Source organism: Ambystoma mexicanum, chromosome 5p (genome assembly GCF_040938575.1).
Source record: "Ambystoma mexicanum isolate Mex_15411 chromosome 5p, UKY_AmexF1_1, whole genome shotgun sequence".
Lineage (NCBI taxonomy): Eukaryota > Metazoa > Chordata > Amphibia > Caudata > Ambystomatidae > Ambystoma > Ambystoma mexicanum.
The window spans coordinates 1,079,977,962-1,079,994,241 of NC_090930.1; positions in this window are offsets into that span (position 1 = coordinate 1,079,977,962).

Here is a 16,280-nt window from a genome sequence, read left to right on the forward strand (position 1 = left end):
CCCTGGTAAAAAAATTGTTAGACAATATTCTGAAGTTAGTCTTACCACTGTAAAAAAAAAAAGAAATACCCCAACAAATTAACACAAGAGGTACTACCACCATAAACTACCACTCTTTATTACCATAATAAAAATACCACAAAGTAATAAACATAATCCCGAGAAATATACCCCACACCTCTCCACCTCTGCCCTCCTAGAGACCTTTCCCCTTTCACTGGCCTGAGCATTTTTGTCAGCCACTAGCCTCAGAAGATTAATATAGATTTGTAGGTATTAAGAGGCTCTATTTAACAGTCAACATTCACTTTCTCCCAAAGTAGATTCAGTGACACAGTTAGTACACTATTAACATTATTATTTATGTATGTATGTATGTATGTATTTATTGTGCATCTGTAAGGCACTTATACATTATAGATATTTGTTCTTATTAATTGTTCCATATTGTGCACATTTAATTCAGACAGGTATAATGTTCACATTGCACTACTTGATTCCATTGTGCATGGGTATTAGTAATACATTAATGGTTAAGCTCCAATTTGTACTGAATCGGTACTTTTCTGTTGCAAAAATCTGACCATAACTCATAAGGTGACAAATTAACTAAATATACAGTATTTCTCAAATCTGGAAAAGACTCAGTGGGGTAGCACTGATGTATTTACCCAATCATTTTGACTGGTGTTTACTATGCCACACTCGATGTGTCTTAAAGAAGCATAATTCAATGGACACTCCCAGAAGCTAACTGTCACCAGAGTGAGATCCTCCTCATTGGGACACCCGCTCCCTCCTTTCCTCTCTCTTTCTGGCTGGACACTCTTGGCCATCTTCCTGCTTCGTCCTGTGAGTCTAAGAACCTTGGTGTCATCTTCGACTCCACCCTCTCCTTCTCTCCTCACATCTCTCACATCTCTCTAGGCTGGACTATTGCAACACCCTCTTTCTAAATCTTCCTGCCTCTACTATTCGACCTTATCCAGGACAGGACTGCAAGACTTGTCCTTGGCCTCAAGCCCAGGGATATGATAAGATATGGCATTTATAACGCACCTATACACAAGTGTTTCAAGGCACAAGATCATATCTCTCCAGCTCTGAAATCTCTTCACTGACTCCCCGTGGCTGCAAGGATCAACTTCAAGACCCTCTGCATTGTCCACAAGGCTTTCTGAGGCCTGGGACCGCTCCACCTCCAACTTTCTCTCCCAAAACATCTTCCTTCTCGAGCTCTCCGCTCATCCACCTCCAACTCTCTGAGGGTCAGATGCTTCTCCAAGCAGAAAGTTTGGGGCAGATCTCTCTCCTCTGCTGGGGCCTCCCTCTGGAACAGCATAATTGCCTCTCTCAAATTTGAGCAGAACTGCCTCTGGTTCTGGAAGTATCTCAAGACTTTCCTCTGAACTCGGGGCAGGCTCCTGCATGTCCATTTGCCCTCACACTGCCTCCAGGCTCCCCAGCATTTAAGAGTCTGTATCTGCAACGCTACAGTCCCTTCTCTCTCCACTTATGACCCACCTGCTGGCTGCATTGTGAGTTAACTGCACTTCCCCTTCCCCTCCGCTCTGGCACTTCTCCTCTTCCCTCTTCCCGGCACTTGCATGATCTGAATGACACAAGGGCGAGTAAGATTATTATTTTGTCCTCCCTTGTTTCCCCCTCCTTGCCATGTCGCACCTAGAAGCACTCGTGCACAGGCATGTTATAAATGCCACATCATATCACAGATTCTGTCAGGGATGGATGGCTGGCAAGTCATGTAGTGTTCTACGAAATCGTCTGTGAAACACCCCCTGAAAATATAAGATTATGCACTTTTCTTGAACACTTTAAATAAAAAGCCTCAGGTAGTATATTTTAATTAATTACACCTTTAAGGTTTGGAAACTGCTACTAATTGAACATGTGTTATTGCTCCTTATGAGATATTTTCTTCTTTTGATGTTGCTTGCTTTGATCTATTGTAATGAGGTTGTATGTATTATTCTGCTTTAATAATTTTGTTTGTAACTGTTTGTTTTGTGATTTTGTAAATTGGCAGGAGTTCCTTGAACATGGTCTTACTAGAAGAGTGTTGTTCTTAATAAAAACTGTTCAGTACTACTGGTATTACTCTTACCAGAGTCTTTCTGTGATTGGATGTAATCCCTAAAAACAAATACAAGTACATTCAGGTTTCTCTTTGTTATTGTATGCACCCACGGTAAAAATGATCTCACTAATAATGCATAAATCCATGACATATATCTAATTTTAATTATATTTGTATTTACTATACTTATTCCTAAACTACACGCATTCTAAATAACACCCTTCCCTATTCTAACCCTGTGCCCTATCCAGAGCATCACACCTCATCAAATGCCTCCCCATGATTCATACTGAACCTCAAGTGTAAGTATATAGGTGCAAGGCATAAACTAGCTTCAACCACATGCAAACCCACAAAAGGTTTGATAAATGTTCCTTTTGGCGCATTTGAAGGTGTTTAGTTTATTCGAGTTCCCTTCAAACATGATAACCCCTTTGCATGCCACTTCCCACGTGCCCATACCTACCCTGAGGGCTGATTGTTAATAGTATACGGACCCCTTGCCGAGGGCCATATGACCAACATCATATAATGTTACGGGTGGGAAAATGTGGGCTGCTGCAATAGCGTGTACACTGTTCCTCAAAAAAAGCCTGCATTGTTGAGGAAGACTTGTGATATCATGTATCATGATATGACATCAAAGATTATTTATAACGCACTTAATGCCAAGAGGTTTCAAAGCACGGACCGGGATCAAACCTGTGTTGGTCTGTATTGTCTGGCTACCAAGCTGAGCACGGTGCCCTTGAGATATCCTCCTGAGACATCCATCATGACAGCACAGCCGTATTTGAAATTATGGATTCTTTATCAGAAAATCCTGCTGAGACTTCTTTAGACCGTGGTGAAAATGGTAATACCGAACTTAATTGATGAAGACAGTTCATAGAAATATAACGGTGGCACTTTTCACTATACTTTCAGGCTATTTCACTGAAAACTAATAATGATTGACTGAAATCATGTCTATCTTATCTAATCATTAACTTGATTTCTGAAACAACTTCTCAACTTCAAAGAATCAATAGTCTTAAATGAGTTGCTGAAATCTAGAACCTAAACACCCTTACCTTTAGACTGCACTACAGGGTATTTTATAGTGGGGCAAATAATCCTTCTGATACAATGGAAGTCAAGATATTCATTGGGGTTTATAGTCATAATGTCGAAAAAAAATGTCGACAAACAAAAATGTCGAAATTTTTTTTCGAAAACAATAATGTCGACATCCTATACTTATAATGTAAAAAGTCATTTTTTCGAAAAAAAAATGTCGACAAAAAAATGTCACTTAAAACTATCCACCTCACCCAACAACCCCCTGCCACCCCCCCCCCACACCCCCCACCACCACCCTCCCACCCCTCATACTCAACACATTCTAATTATATATTTATTTATTTATTTTTTCAATAAATAAATAACCAAAAAGAGTATCATTTACTATTGGGGGGGTCCCCCCCAACCCCCCCCTCACCCAACACCCCCCTGCCACCCCCCCCACACCCCCCACCCCTCATACTCAACACATTCTAATTATATATTTATTTATTTATTTATTTTTTCAATAAATAAATAACCAAAAAGAGTATCATTTACTATTGGGGGGGTCCCCCCCAACCCCCCCTCACCCAACACCCCCCTGCCACCCCCCCCACACCCCCCCAACCACCCTCCCACCCCTCATACTCAACACATTCTAATTATATATATATATTTTTTTTTTTTTCAATAAATAAATAACCAAAAAGAGTATCATTTACTATTGGGGGGGGTCCCCCCCAACCCCCCCTCACCCAACACCCCCCTGCCACCCCCCCCCCCAACCCCCCCCCACACCCCCCACCCCTCATACTCAACACATCTTAGTTATATATATTTATTTATTTATTCTTACAATAAATACAAAATTTCGAAAAAATATCGAAAAAATGTCGACATTATTGTTTGTCGACATTATTTTTTTCGACATTTATTTTTCGAAATTTTGACTGTCGACATTTTGACTGTCGACATTATGACTGCCCACCATTCATTGGATGTAGAAATCTGGTAATGAAACTCCTAAATCTGACCAATATCAAAGAATCATCCACATGAACATTACACATGAAAATACATAGACGGGGATCTGGAAATCATTTTTTGAATACTATGCATAATGACAATATGGGTTTAGCCTGCGTCAAGACATGTTTGAATAACGTGCGTATATGTATTCACTATTACGATATAATTTACCATTACCCCTCTTTTCACCTTACAATCTCTTCTCTTGAGAATAATTATATTTGTTCACCCAGGTCATGATTCAATGGTGGGCATATTCACCATTATCCTTCTGTTCTGATAACCATTCCCTCTGTCAGAGAATGGAATTCAAAATCTTTGGAATTTAATTCCATAAGGATGTTCGCAGCTGCGAGTAACGTGTTGGTTACCGATTATCTCTGTTGCAGTAAAGTTTTGTGCCCGGTGTCAAGTTTCTTTATGATAGCCTGATGTGCAGTGAAACATGCAGAGTCTGGTGTCTAGCCAATGTTCCAGACGTACATTGTCAGCTGAATGATCTGCACAGTTGATTCTATCATTGTTGTGTGAAGCTGAGACACAGTAACTGCGGAAACCTCTGGCCGCTAGAAATCTGTCATTTATGAAAACAAACATTGCCAATGCCAACAGTTTTGTCTTTTGTGTAGGCATGGGGAAGGGATTTGCAAAATGGTGTAAGTACCTGGGAATATAATATCAGTGTCTGGCAAATGCCTAATACTTATACACAAGCCCAAACTGTTGGTCTGCCAATGTTGTTTTTTCACAGGATTTTAGTGAAGGACACACATAGTGCTTATAATTCAAGTGTCTGGAGGCAGACCTGGTTAAGATATTTTTTTTATTACATCAGTAGTATGTTTACAGCTCCAACTAAGTCATTATCTCTCAGAACGCTGCTTTGAAAAAACACTAGTAGGCACTGTGAGCACAACGTTTGATAGTAAGGCTTGATCACCCTAATTCAAAGGATTAACACGAGGATGTGTTTTGGGTGGGGAGGGCTGGGAAATGGGTGAGAATGGCTTTCTGGATTAACATGGTTATGTGCAGTCAATGGTTGTGTAAATGCAATTTCTCTCTAGGTGTACTTCAATGCAATAGTTGTTTCTGTAGGTGTCATTTTAGCACCATTTAATAGCCAACACTAAAAAGGCTTTACCAGTTAGCAGAATCCTTCCATAGCCTCCAAAGAATAAGGTAGAAGTGTAAGGCCCAGCATTTTTCACAACTTTCCATTCTAAAGGCTGAGATTCATATCTAGCTGAGAAATCATCTGAAATCATCTGAAACAACATCACTAGAAACATCGCACTTGTCCTCTGATGATGAGCACAATCAGATTAATGAAGATAAAAGACAGAACGGAAAGTAATTGGAGTACTAGAAATCGAAGATGTACTGCTCCTCACCATCCCCTTTTCAAGGAAAAGACAAGACCATTCAGAAAACGTTCAAGGAAAGTCGTCGCTATCATGGCGCAGCATATATGAGTCATTTGTGAAAGAAATTTCGGAGAGGAGGACGTACTGCTGGTGTCAGCTGCACAACAGGCTGAACAAGAAAACAGCAAACACATTTTTTTTTACTTCGTTTTGTAAATATTAATTACAAAACGTTCCTGCTTCTAATACTAAGAGAAACGTGTTCAGTCCCTGGTCCCCTACTCCTTTGTTTACACGATCATAATTAATCTCAGAGACGTTGCTAGGGGGGGCTGAGGGGGGTATAGCCCCAGGTCTTTTGGTTGAAGCCCCGGTTAGAAGCTCAGGGACTACAACTAAAAGGCTATAGCTAGCCCGAATTTCACCAGTCTCGACATTAGCTTAGCCCCTGATCTTTTCCAGACCTAGTAACACCCCTGATTAATTTACTAGTGCGTGCCTGGTGAATGAACATGTCTCTCTCTAGGTAGGGGATCACGGTATGATCACCCTACTTCATAAGCAGCACCAGCATGACAGTAAATCTCTTTTTATAGTTTGATGACGGCGCATCACTCCCTAATGGCATGCTCATGTGGTACCTTCTTACCTTCGATTGATGCGCACAGCATTTCACTACGTAAGCTAGAAACGTGTAAACATCAGGGCAACTGGGAGAGCAGGTTGTGGAGACTACATTCTCCCTCAAATATAAAGAAGTCAAAGAATTGTGTACTTACCTCTCTTGTATGTATTGAGAAGATTGAGTCTACGTATACTGTGTTTTCCATATATTATTCATAGACCAAGACGTAGAGCCAAAAGGGTACAATGTTTAGATCAGCAATTAACTTATTAACAAAAAAAGCTGCAGAAATTAAAAGAGTTGTAACAATGAACAGCATTATAACTGGTCTAGATATTAAAAGGAACTAGTGTGTTTCATTTTGATTTATTTAATGTGCACGGGAAATCGAATCCATGAACTTTCAGTTAACTAATATACGTTCAATTAGTTCCAACCTATGTCCTGATGAATTCCTCTTGTCCGTCAGTGAAGTCAACACAAAAGGAGCCAGTCACTCCTTGGCCAAACAGAGCAGTATGGACAAATACAACGCGAATATTCATTTGGCACTGTAATACATGAGCTGACAGAAACATATTGCTCAGAGACTAGCCAAAGCTGCTTGGTATGAATGAGGGGTGGATGAACCTTTTGAAAATTGACCTAGGCTAGAGGACAAATATTTTAGTAAAGATGTGCCCCTATTGCAAGAACAGGGCTGGTCTTTAGACACCAACAATTTTCCAACCAGCATGCAGCGTTGTCGGGGGGGATTCTGCCGGGGTCGGCCGGGCCGTCCGCAGACCTCCGGGCAGGGAGGCCCCAACTCCTCCCGTGTATATCTCGGATCGAGACAGAGTATGAGGCACACACAAGGAGCAAGGCAACTTCTGTCGTTTATTATGCAAACGGCAGGGATGGGTCAAGGAGCGCACGCGTTCGTCCTGACACACACACAATAGTGGGGCTCGCAGGCCCTTTTTACTACATTATGACGCGCTACTTGCGTCATTCCAAAAAGTTACCAAAAGAACCTATCGCCACTCTTGATTGGTTGCTCGAGTGGTGGGGTTAGTATAGTACGCCTATAGAGAATGATATTAGTGGTTAAGGTGTAGTCAGGTGGTATATCTGGGTTGTCCCTACAATTAGATACATAAGAATTGTTACATGAAGACCCCTGAGGATTGGCTAACGTTACTGACGTCTGAGATAAGAACCTCATGTTCTGATTGGTGCATCCGTGAGCTCCCCAGCCTGGGACCACCGTTGTTCCCAGCACACGGTGCACCTGTGGTTGCAACAGTGTTTCAGTATGGGTACGTGCAGGCAATGTGAGGATTTATTCATAGGTGGGAGACTGACCGTTCCCACTGTAGCAGGTGCCCATTGAGCCTTTCAAGTATGTCGGCCTGCGTCTCGTAGCGAGGTACCCAGACGCCTTTTCTCTCCTGGGTTTTGGCATCTCGTCAGGTTCGGCTTGGTCACGTGGGGAGGGACCGTGTTTGAGGCATAATTCTGCACAATTAATATTGTTTTTCCACTGTATGTCTGGTTTAATTTGCAGATATGATTTTAACATTGGTACGTGGAGTGCGAGGTTGCAACATCGTGCCTTTGAAGATTTGTTTCTTGACTGTGGGTTTGCAACATTACGACCTTGGCTGGTTGCTCCACTGGGTTCTTTCTGCAGGCTCAGCAACCTGACTTTTGCTTTGTTAATGTCCACGGGAACTCTTGCTTGAGGCCTACTTGGGCCTGGTGCACGAGTAATCCATTTAGTGCATGGATGCTTTAGGTTATAGTGGCATACAGTTTCATGGCCAGTATCGTGTTTCCATTATATCTCTCATGATGGTAACGGGTTTCAAGAGAAGCGTGAGCAAGCGTTATAAATGAGCTCATGGTGCGTCTTGCGTTTCTGCATTCTGAAAGCCTATGTAAAAATAATAAAGATGCACGTCCGTGAATAAGCCTGTCGCCTACGTCAGAGCACTGAGTATGTTCTTCGTGTAGATTGGTGTGGAAATGTTCAGCGTGTATAATAGTTCAGCGGTGCTTCCCGTTATCTAGGTCGTCATGGCATCTCTAACGATGTGTAGATTTCAGTCTAGTTGGTCCGTGCCGCAGGTGTCGGCATGGCCAGTGCGGGCTGTTGGGCAGGCAGATGGACACATCCGTATGTTTCTGTACCAGGGTATTTGGTCATCTGGTAAATGGGCAAACTCTTCTCGTGGCGGGTGTCTGGGCCGCGACCCTCTAGGCCAAGCGCGAGAGGTGAAGGACGGGAGTCTGGTTTTCCATTCTCCCACTTCAGTCCCCCCTCTGGTCGACTTGTCGACCACAAACATATCCTTCTCGTTATCTCCTCTTACTCTCCATATCTTGGTTATCCCTCCGAGATGTCCATAATGGTTTACGTGATCTTCAAATGACCAATACATGTATTCGCATGTTCCTCCAGGAGTACAGTACACCCATCTTCCTATGTAGCTCCTAGGGTTCCTTGGGTTCTCGATCTTCACTGATGGTGGGTCTAGATGATTGGCGATGATTTGGGTGCGCAACTTCTCCCTTTCGTGTATTATCACACCTGTGTGCTGGCCGTCATCCGCTGGCATCAAGGGGTGCATTCCCACCATTTCCAGCAACTCATCAGTTGAGCGCGCCTTCCGGGCTTTCCAAAATCTAATTATTATCAGTGCAGCTCCAGCCAAAATAGCACATCCCACTATTATTTTCAGTCCATCTGACAGCCAAGATGGCATCCATGACCATAATAGTGAAAACCAGCTTTTATCCTTGTTTACGCCGTTACTTTCGTCCATCATTTTGGAGTGCATCTGGGCCAATTGTGAAACTGCTTCTGTTAGTGTACCATTGTCGGCATCGTTGGCAGGTATGAACGTGCAGCATGATTGTCCTATCTTTGCACAAACTCCTCCTTCCATTGCTGTGAGAAGGTCCAATACATATCTGTTCTGTAGTGCTACCATCCTTACAGCTCGCAGCTCCTCTTTAATTGCGTTAAACCCATTTACTGTCGAATTTATGGTCATCATTAGTTCCCATCTGGTTATTTGCAGCCATTTTGCGTTTGCGTATGCCTGCAGTCCCGGATGTATTATTGAGGAGAAGAACATTGCTGCTCTGCTGAATAGTCTGTGTTCTGGCGGTATTGAGGTTAGTTCCGTTTCCGACCTTCCCCACAGATAATTTCCTGTTAATGGCTCTCCTTGTCTTTTTCTCCTGTTTAGGACAGTATCATTGCTGTTGGTCCTGTTTTCTTGCTCCTTCTGGAGTGGTGCAGATCTCTTTCTTCTCCTGTCTCCTTCATCCATTTTCGGAAATTTCGCCACATCGACATGCTTCTTAGGTACCACTAGTGATGGTACATTGACGTGTACCATTGTGCACACACCACTCCACAGGGGAGGCAGTGTATGATATGCCTTTTCTCCGCAGGCCCAATAATGGTCCATTATTACTGCTGTTCCCGCTCCCCCCTCAGGTAACTCCATCACACTTGCACAATTGGTGTTATATCCCACGTCCACCTCTCCTTTATGCTGGTAACATACTTTGGGCGCAGTCAATGGTAATATAGTTATCGGGTCTTCATCTTCTTCTACCCACGTGAGCATTGGTACGTACTTGATCCATGTCGTCCAACATCGATGATTGTGTGTCTCGATGGTTGAGATAGTTTCTTTTGTTACCATGTTGCTGCCAACCACTCCTATCTCCCAGCTGGTACCCAGGAACACCTTTCCTGTTATCGTCAGTAATGGCCTCTCCCAGCATCCTTGTTTACCCGGAACTTCCGTGGCGTACCAATCACATGGTAGATACTGCAGTGTTACCTTCTTTGTTTCTCCTTTTTCAGGGCCACTTGTTATGTATCTGAATGCTTCAGCATGTAAACTGGTCTTGTGATAACTCAGATAGGTCTTGAGGAAGTTGTTTTCATATGGGTATGAGTCTCGTGTTTTCCATGTCATGTGCACTACTGTTCCTTGGAATCTTCCTTTCGTTTGGAACAGGGCCAAATATATTATGCACTGTGCTGTTTTTTCATCTATTTCTGTGGCAACAAATGTTCGTGAAGCGCTCATGGCGTATGGTATTAATGAGCAAACGTAACAGCTATCCTCAGTTGTCTGCTTACCAATGCGGGTCATGTGCTGGTACCATATGTTGTTTGTGACGTGTGCTGAATCTTGTACATAATTATCAATACCTTTATTGTCTGAGTATGTGCTGCGTTTAACTTTATTTCGCTTTTGTTCATTGTTACTGTTACCACCTGACGTAACACCTGTTGCAGCAGGGAGGTGGGGTACATTAGGTTTGGGTGCAGCAAAAAAACTCATAGCATAGCTGTACTGCCATACAGAGGCAGCCAAAACTCCGGTGATCATAAAAATCCCTATTATTTTTATTACATATGCTAACCTCACCGACATTTTTGCTCTTACCTTGCTGCAGTCCTGGCAGCGTATTCTTGCGACGTTAAAGTTGCCCGCCTAAAAATTCTCAAAAAGTGCTTGTTATTAAATGTTAGTTTTGTTTCATTAAGCTCTCCCTATCAAATAGTCATTCAGTGCCCAGGTGAAGAGTTGCTCCCATGCTACTCTAAGTGATCGGTCTCTCAAGACCGGCAAGTATGGGCGGAGGTGGGGCATGTAATTTTCTATGGCCAGGAGGAAGGCCGTGTAGTATACACGTACCCTTTTCTTTTTTAAGTATGTTGGCCTTTTTATTTCGTATACAAATTGGTGTGACAATTCTTCTGGGTAACTATCGTCTGGCAGCACCATCTACGCCTGCACACTGAATTTGTTAGATAACTTTTCTTAACAATACAATATTACGCAGCTCCTGTATGTGCGAGAGAAAAAGAGAACATTCACGTGTTTACATGTGTATTGGTGCAAGCGAAGTCCTTAGTTTTTATTACAATTGTATTTAGTAGTCAATGGGGGGGGGGGTTTGCTCAGATGGCGGGAGCAGTTTTACTCTTTGAACGTGTGACCATGGGGTGGGCAGTGTGGGGATCGCCCCCTTCTTCGTCCGTTATTCTCTCCGAGGGAACAATTGGGTCGTTGTCTGTGGTTGTGTTTTCTTCCGCTGCCGGGGATGTTGTTGGCGTTTTTCCAATGGACCTGTCGTTGGCGCTGGGGCGGGTCTGCAGTTTGTAGATTTTTACATCATGCAGGTGGTTCCACGCACGCTTATCCTTTAGTTTTACTGCTCTTGTTGATACGTCCTCTACTAAATGGGGGCCAGTGAACCTCTGCTGGTTCCACCTTCTATTAAAATTTCGAAGTAGTACGTGGTCACCTTTGGCAAGTTGGCACAAGTTCTCCTTTTCCAATTCTGTATTTTCGTCTATTTCTTGGTTGCTGGTGGACCCGCCCCGTGTGCGCTCGAGCTGTTGAGACACAAACACAACGCTAGTAATCAAAGAAGACACATATTGATACATTTCATCACCTAACACATTCGCAGAACTTTCTTGGTCGGTGAATGCCCTTGACGTTGGTGTTAGGGGAAGGCGCATTTGGCGTCCAGTAACCACCTCGTGTGGGGTGAGATGGTGGTCGGACCCTGGCCTGTTTCTAAGTTCGAACAGTGCTAACGGAAGGCAATACAACCAACTTTTCTTTGTTGTTTGCTGTATTTTAGCAATTGCCTCCTTCAATAGGCCATTCAGGCGTTCACATACACCATTGGCCTGTGGGTGGTACGCACATGCAAATTTGTGTTTAATGTTCAGTAGGGATGTGATATGCTGGAACATTTCATTTGCGAAATGGGGTCCGTTGTCTGATCTTAACACCTCGCACACTCCCCACCTGGGGAATACCTCCCTTACTATAAATTTGGCTGCTCTAAACGCATCAGGGTGTGAACAGGGCCCTGCTTCGATCCACCTAGAAAATGGGCATACTACTACTATCATGTATCTATTGCCTTGACAAATGTTGATCATATCAACATAGTCAATGTGGAGGTGCCGAAAAGGTCCTTCTGGTCGGGGTATGGTACCTCTTATCACCTTTAAAGTATGACCGGCCGTGAACTGTTGACATGTAAGGCAATTGCTGATAAAATTTGACACATGGGATGTTAACTCGGGACAGAACCAATCTTCTCTAATTCGTGCTGCTATTATTTCTTTGCCTGTATGGGCAGGGTGATGTAATTGGTTCAAGGCGGTATTTAACAATGCCAATGGTATTACAACTTTCCCAGTGCCACCCTGGCGCCATAGTGCGTCGGTTGGTGACATTGTGCATCCTCTTTTCACCCATACTTCTTTTTCGGCCATTGGTGCAGCCGCTTGTAACTCCATAATCTGGGTGGCTGGGAGATGGGTGTACCCTTCTTTTATTAACATCTCCCTCGCTATTCCCCTCCCTCTCCCTCTCTGTGAGTCTGTGGGGTTCCATATCTCACCAAAATATGCAGCATATTTTGCATGTGCGTCTGCTGCTGCATTTCCTTTTGATATATAGTCTTCTCCATTGGTGTGTGCTGTGCATTTTACTAGGGCTAGTTCTTGGGGATCGTTTATTACTTCAATTAGTTCAGCCAACAAGAGGGCATGTTGTACTGGAGTGCCGTCAGCTCTCCTAAACCCTCTTCTTCTCCACTTTGATAGCCCTGAGTGGACAGTGGATGTAACATATGCACTGTCGGAATATATAGTAACTTTTTTATCAAAACTTTCCTTTAGTGCCAATATGAGTGCAACCAGTTCCGCCGCTTGAGCAGAGTAATGCTGTGGTAATTGTACACACTTAATAGCCACACACACTGGCGCTTCCATCATTTGTACTACTGCTGCCCCAGTCCTCCTTATCCCGTCTCCTTGATCAATAGTTGATGACCCATCAATAAACAAAAGCTCACCTCCCTCTAGTGCGTTTTCTTCAACTTTCCTAGTACATGAGTACATCTCAGTTACTTGGGTGCAGTCGTGGGCGTAATCTCCCTCTTCAATTACTTCTGCTAGGAACCTTGCAGGGTTAACCGTGCTACATCTAACAATTGCCAGTTCAGCTTTGGACAAAATAATCTCATAACCTGTTGCCCTCTGTGTCGTCAGTGTGGACTTAGGTTTATTCAATATCGCAAATAGTGCATGTTCTACAAATAGTGTAGTTGGACACCCCATAGTTATTGATGATGCTTTTTCTACTGCAAATGCAGCTGCAGCAAGACCTTGTTCGCAAGAGAATTGTCCTAACATTATTGGATCTAAGTGACCGCTGTAAAATGCTACTGGTTTATAGCCCATGCTAGTCTTTTGGGCCAATACTGCTTTCATTACTGCTGAGTCGCAATGTGAAAATATAAAAAATCGTCGCTCATAGTCTGGGGATGCTAGTACTGGAGCAGTTGATATTGCTTCTTTTAATTCATCAAATGCCTCCTTCATTTCCATAGTCCATCCCAACTTTTTCTCCCCTTTATTTGCTTCCTTCAAACCCTCAAGCAGGGGTCCTATGTAAGAGCTGTAATCAAATACCCATGCTCTACAGTAGTTGCACAGTCCCAGAAATTGCTGCAGTTCTCTTACAGTCTGTGGCACGGGAGTGCCTGATATTGCCTGTGCTCTTTGTGGTGCAATCCTTCTTCCATATTGTGATATCAGTTGGCCAATGTAAAGTACCTGTTCCTGACAGTATTGTATCTTTTCCATGTCTACCTTGTACCCCTTTTCAGCCAATATCGTCAACATTTTTAATGAGTCCTCTCTACATTTATCTTCATTTGTACTGCAAATTATTATGTCATCCACATACTGTAACACTGTGCTTTCCAACTCAACGTTACCCAAATCCATCTGTATTACCCTATTGAAAATTGAAGGTGATTCACAATATCCCTGTGGTAATCTGGTATGTTTCCACTTCCTATTTCGGTAAGTGAAGCTTGTCAAGTCTTGTGAGTCTGGGTGTAATGGTATTGAGAAAAAAGCATTTTTAAGGTCAATCACTGTAAACCGTGATGCTTCTGCTGGAATGCCACACAAAATTGTGGCCGGGTTTGCTGTTACTGGATACTCTGCTTCTACTATGTTGTTCAACGGTCTGAGGTCCTGTATGAACCGCCAAGACCCTCCTTTAGCCTTGCGCACCGGGTACACAGCTGTGTTGCATGGGGATTCTGAGGGGACCAATATGCCATTGTTTATAAGGGCTGTTATGGTTTCGTATATGCCCTCATCTGCCTCTCTTGACAATGGGTATTGTTTCACTCTTGGTAGTATGGCACCCTTTTTTAATTTTATCTTTACACCCCCTATGCTTTTAATGCATCCTACATCATAAGGGCTAATAGTCCATAATGATTTTGGCACCTTTGACATATCTTCTTTAAAAAATGGGACTGGTGTGCCAGCGGGTGCCTCAAGTGCCATTGCAATTTTCTGTGCCACTTGTTTGTGAGCCACTGTTAGCCACATTTCTACACTCATCATGAACACCATTTCATTTTCCTCCTTTTCTTCTGAAAACAACTCTTCATCTGACACCTGGGTCAGCCTACATCCTTCTGCTAGTGCTATCACCGCCCTCCATGCTCTCCCTTCTTTATCTTGGGCGTGCACAGCAACATAATCAGCTGTTGCAATAATGCTCTCAATGTCCACTGCAATGACCTTCCCTTCCAGTTCATTAGCTGGTGTTTCTGGTCGGAATAGATAGGCTGCTGGTCTCCTCCATATTTTCCCTCCTATCCCTGGCATCCATGCAAATGCCATGTCTGTTCCGTACTGGAATAGCTCGCCGTCTACCGGCTCCGCCCTGATCGCTATCTGTCCACAGTATGCTTGCAAAATCTGTCGTGCTGCAAGCATGTTAATCCCTGGAGTAGAGCAAATTATGCCATCCTCTGTAAAGGAGATCGTCATATTTAATCTGTTCATTATGTCCCTCCCCAGTATGTTTACTGGTGAGGCACTATAATACAAAAGTGGTACTGACAGATCGTAATCTCCAATAGATAGCGGAACGTTATCAGTAAATGGAACCAACCCTTTAGCCCCAGAAAACCCTTGTGTGTTCATGGCTTCGCCTGACATCTTAAACTTACCTTCCCTTATGCAAGACCGGGTCGCCCCGGTGTCAACAAGGAATGATAATTTTTTGTCACCTATCGTTACCTCTATGCGTGGCTCCTCCGCACTATTAGGTGTTACTGACAGGATGGGACACACCAAGGCCGTCTGTGGGCTGTCCTATTGGGGGTACAATGACTGGCCATTCCCTGTGTAAGGGTTGTGCCCCAACACCGTCACCCCACCCAATTGCGTTCGTTCAGGTTGTGGTGGTGGTTGTATTAACGCTGCACCAGTTACTTGTGGCAGGTATTGTTTTATTTGTTGTTGTGGTAGGGAATAGTGTTGGTCACTCCCTTGTGGTGACATCTGCTGTGGTTGTATGCCCTGCTGTTCTTGTGATGTCCTATGTTGTGCTTGTTCGTTCCATGCTGGTGTTCCTGGCCTGACCCTGCATGTACGTGACATGTGTCCTAATAGTCCGCAGCTCCAACACACGGGTGGTTCCCTGTTTTGCCATGGGAAGTTCCCTGTGTTGTCCTGGTATACTGGTTGCCCTGTCTGGTAGTTATTTCTGAGTCCCCCAGCCTGTTGTTGGGTATTATATCCGTATCCTCTTCCCCTCATAAACCCTCCTCTCCCTCTATTATAATTATAATACCCAGCTCCTTGCATTGGGTACCCTCCTCCCATGTTCTGTGCGTGTGATTGCAGAGGCAGCACTTGCTCTATTACCTCTTGTGGAGGCGCTATTTGAGCTGGATTTTGTGCAGCCACTACTTGCGTTGGGCTTTGGGCCATTGGTGTTGGCGCAGTTATTAGTGCCCCTTCCATGGTATATTTAGTAAGTTTTTTCTGTACTAATTTGGCCTCTTCTGTTTTCCTGTCCTCTTCCTTTTGTTTCATTTTTCCTTGCCATGTTCTACAGTGATGTACTATAGTCAGTTGTATTTCCGGCCATGGTTTTGCTTCCATCCCCACTACTTTCTTTAATTGTCTCTGAACTCCTTCTGGGAGCCCTTGTACTAGTATATGATAAAATATGGCTGGTGTTTTGTCCCATTG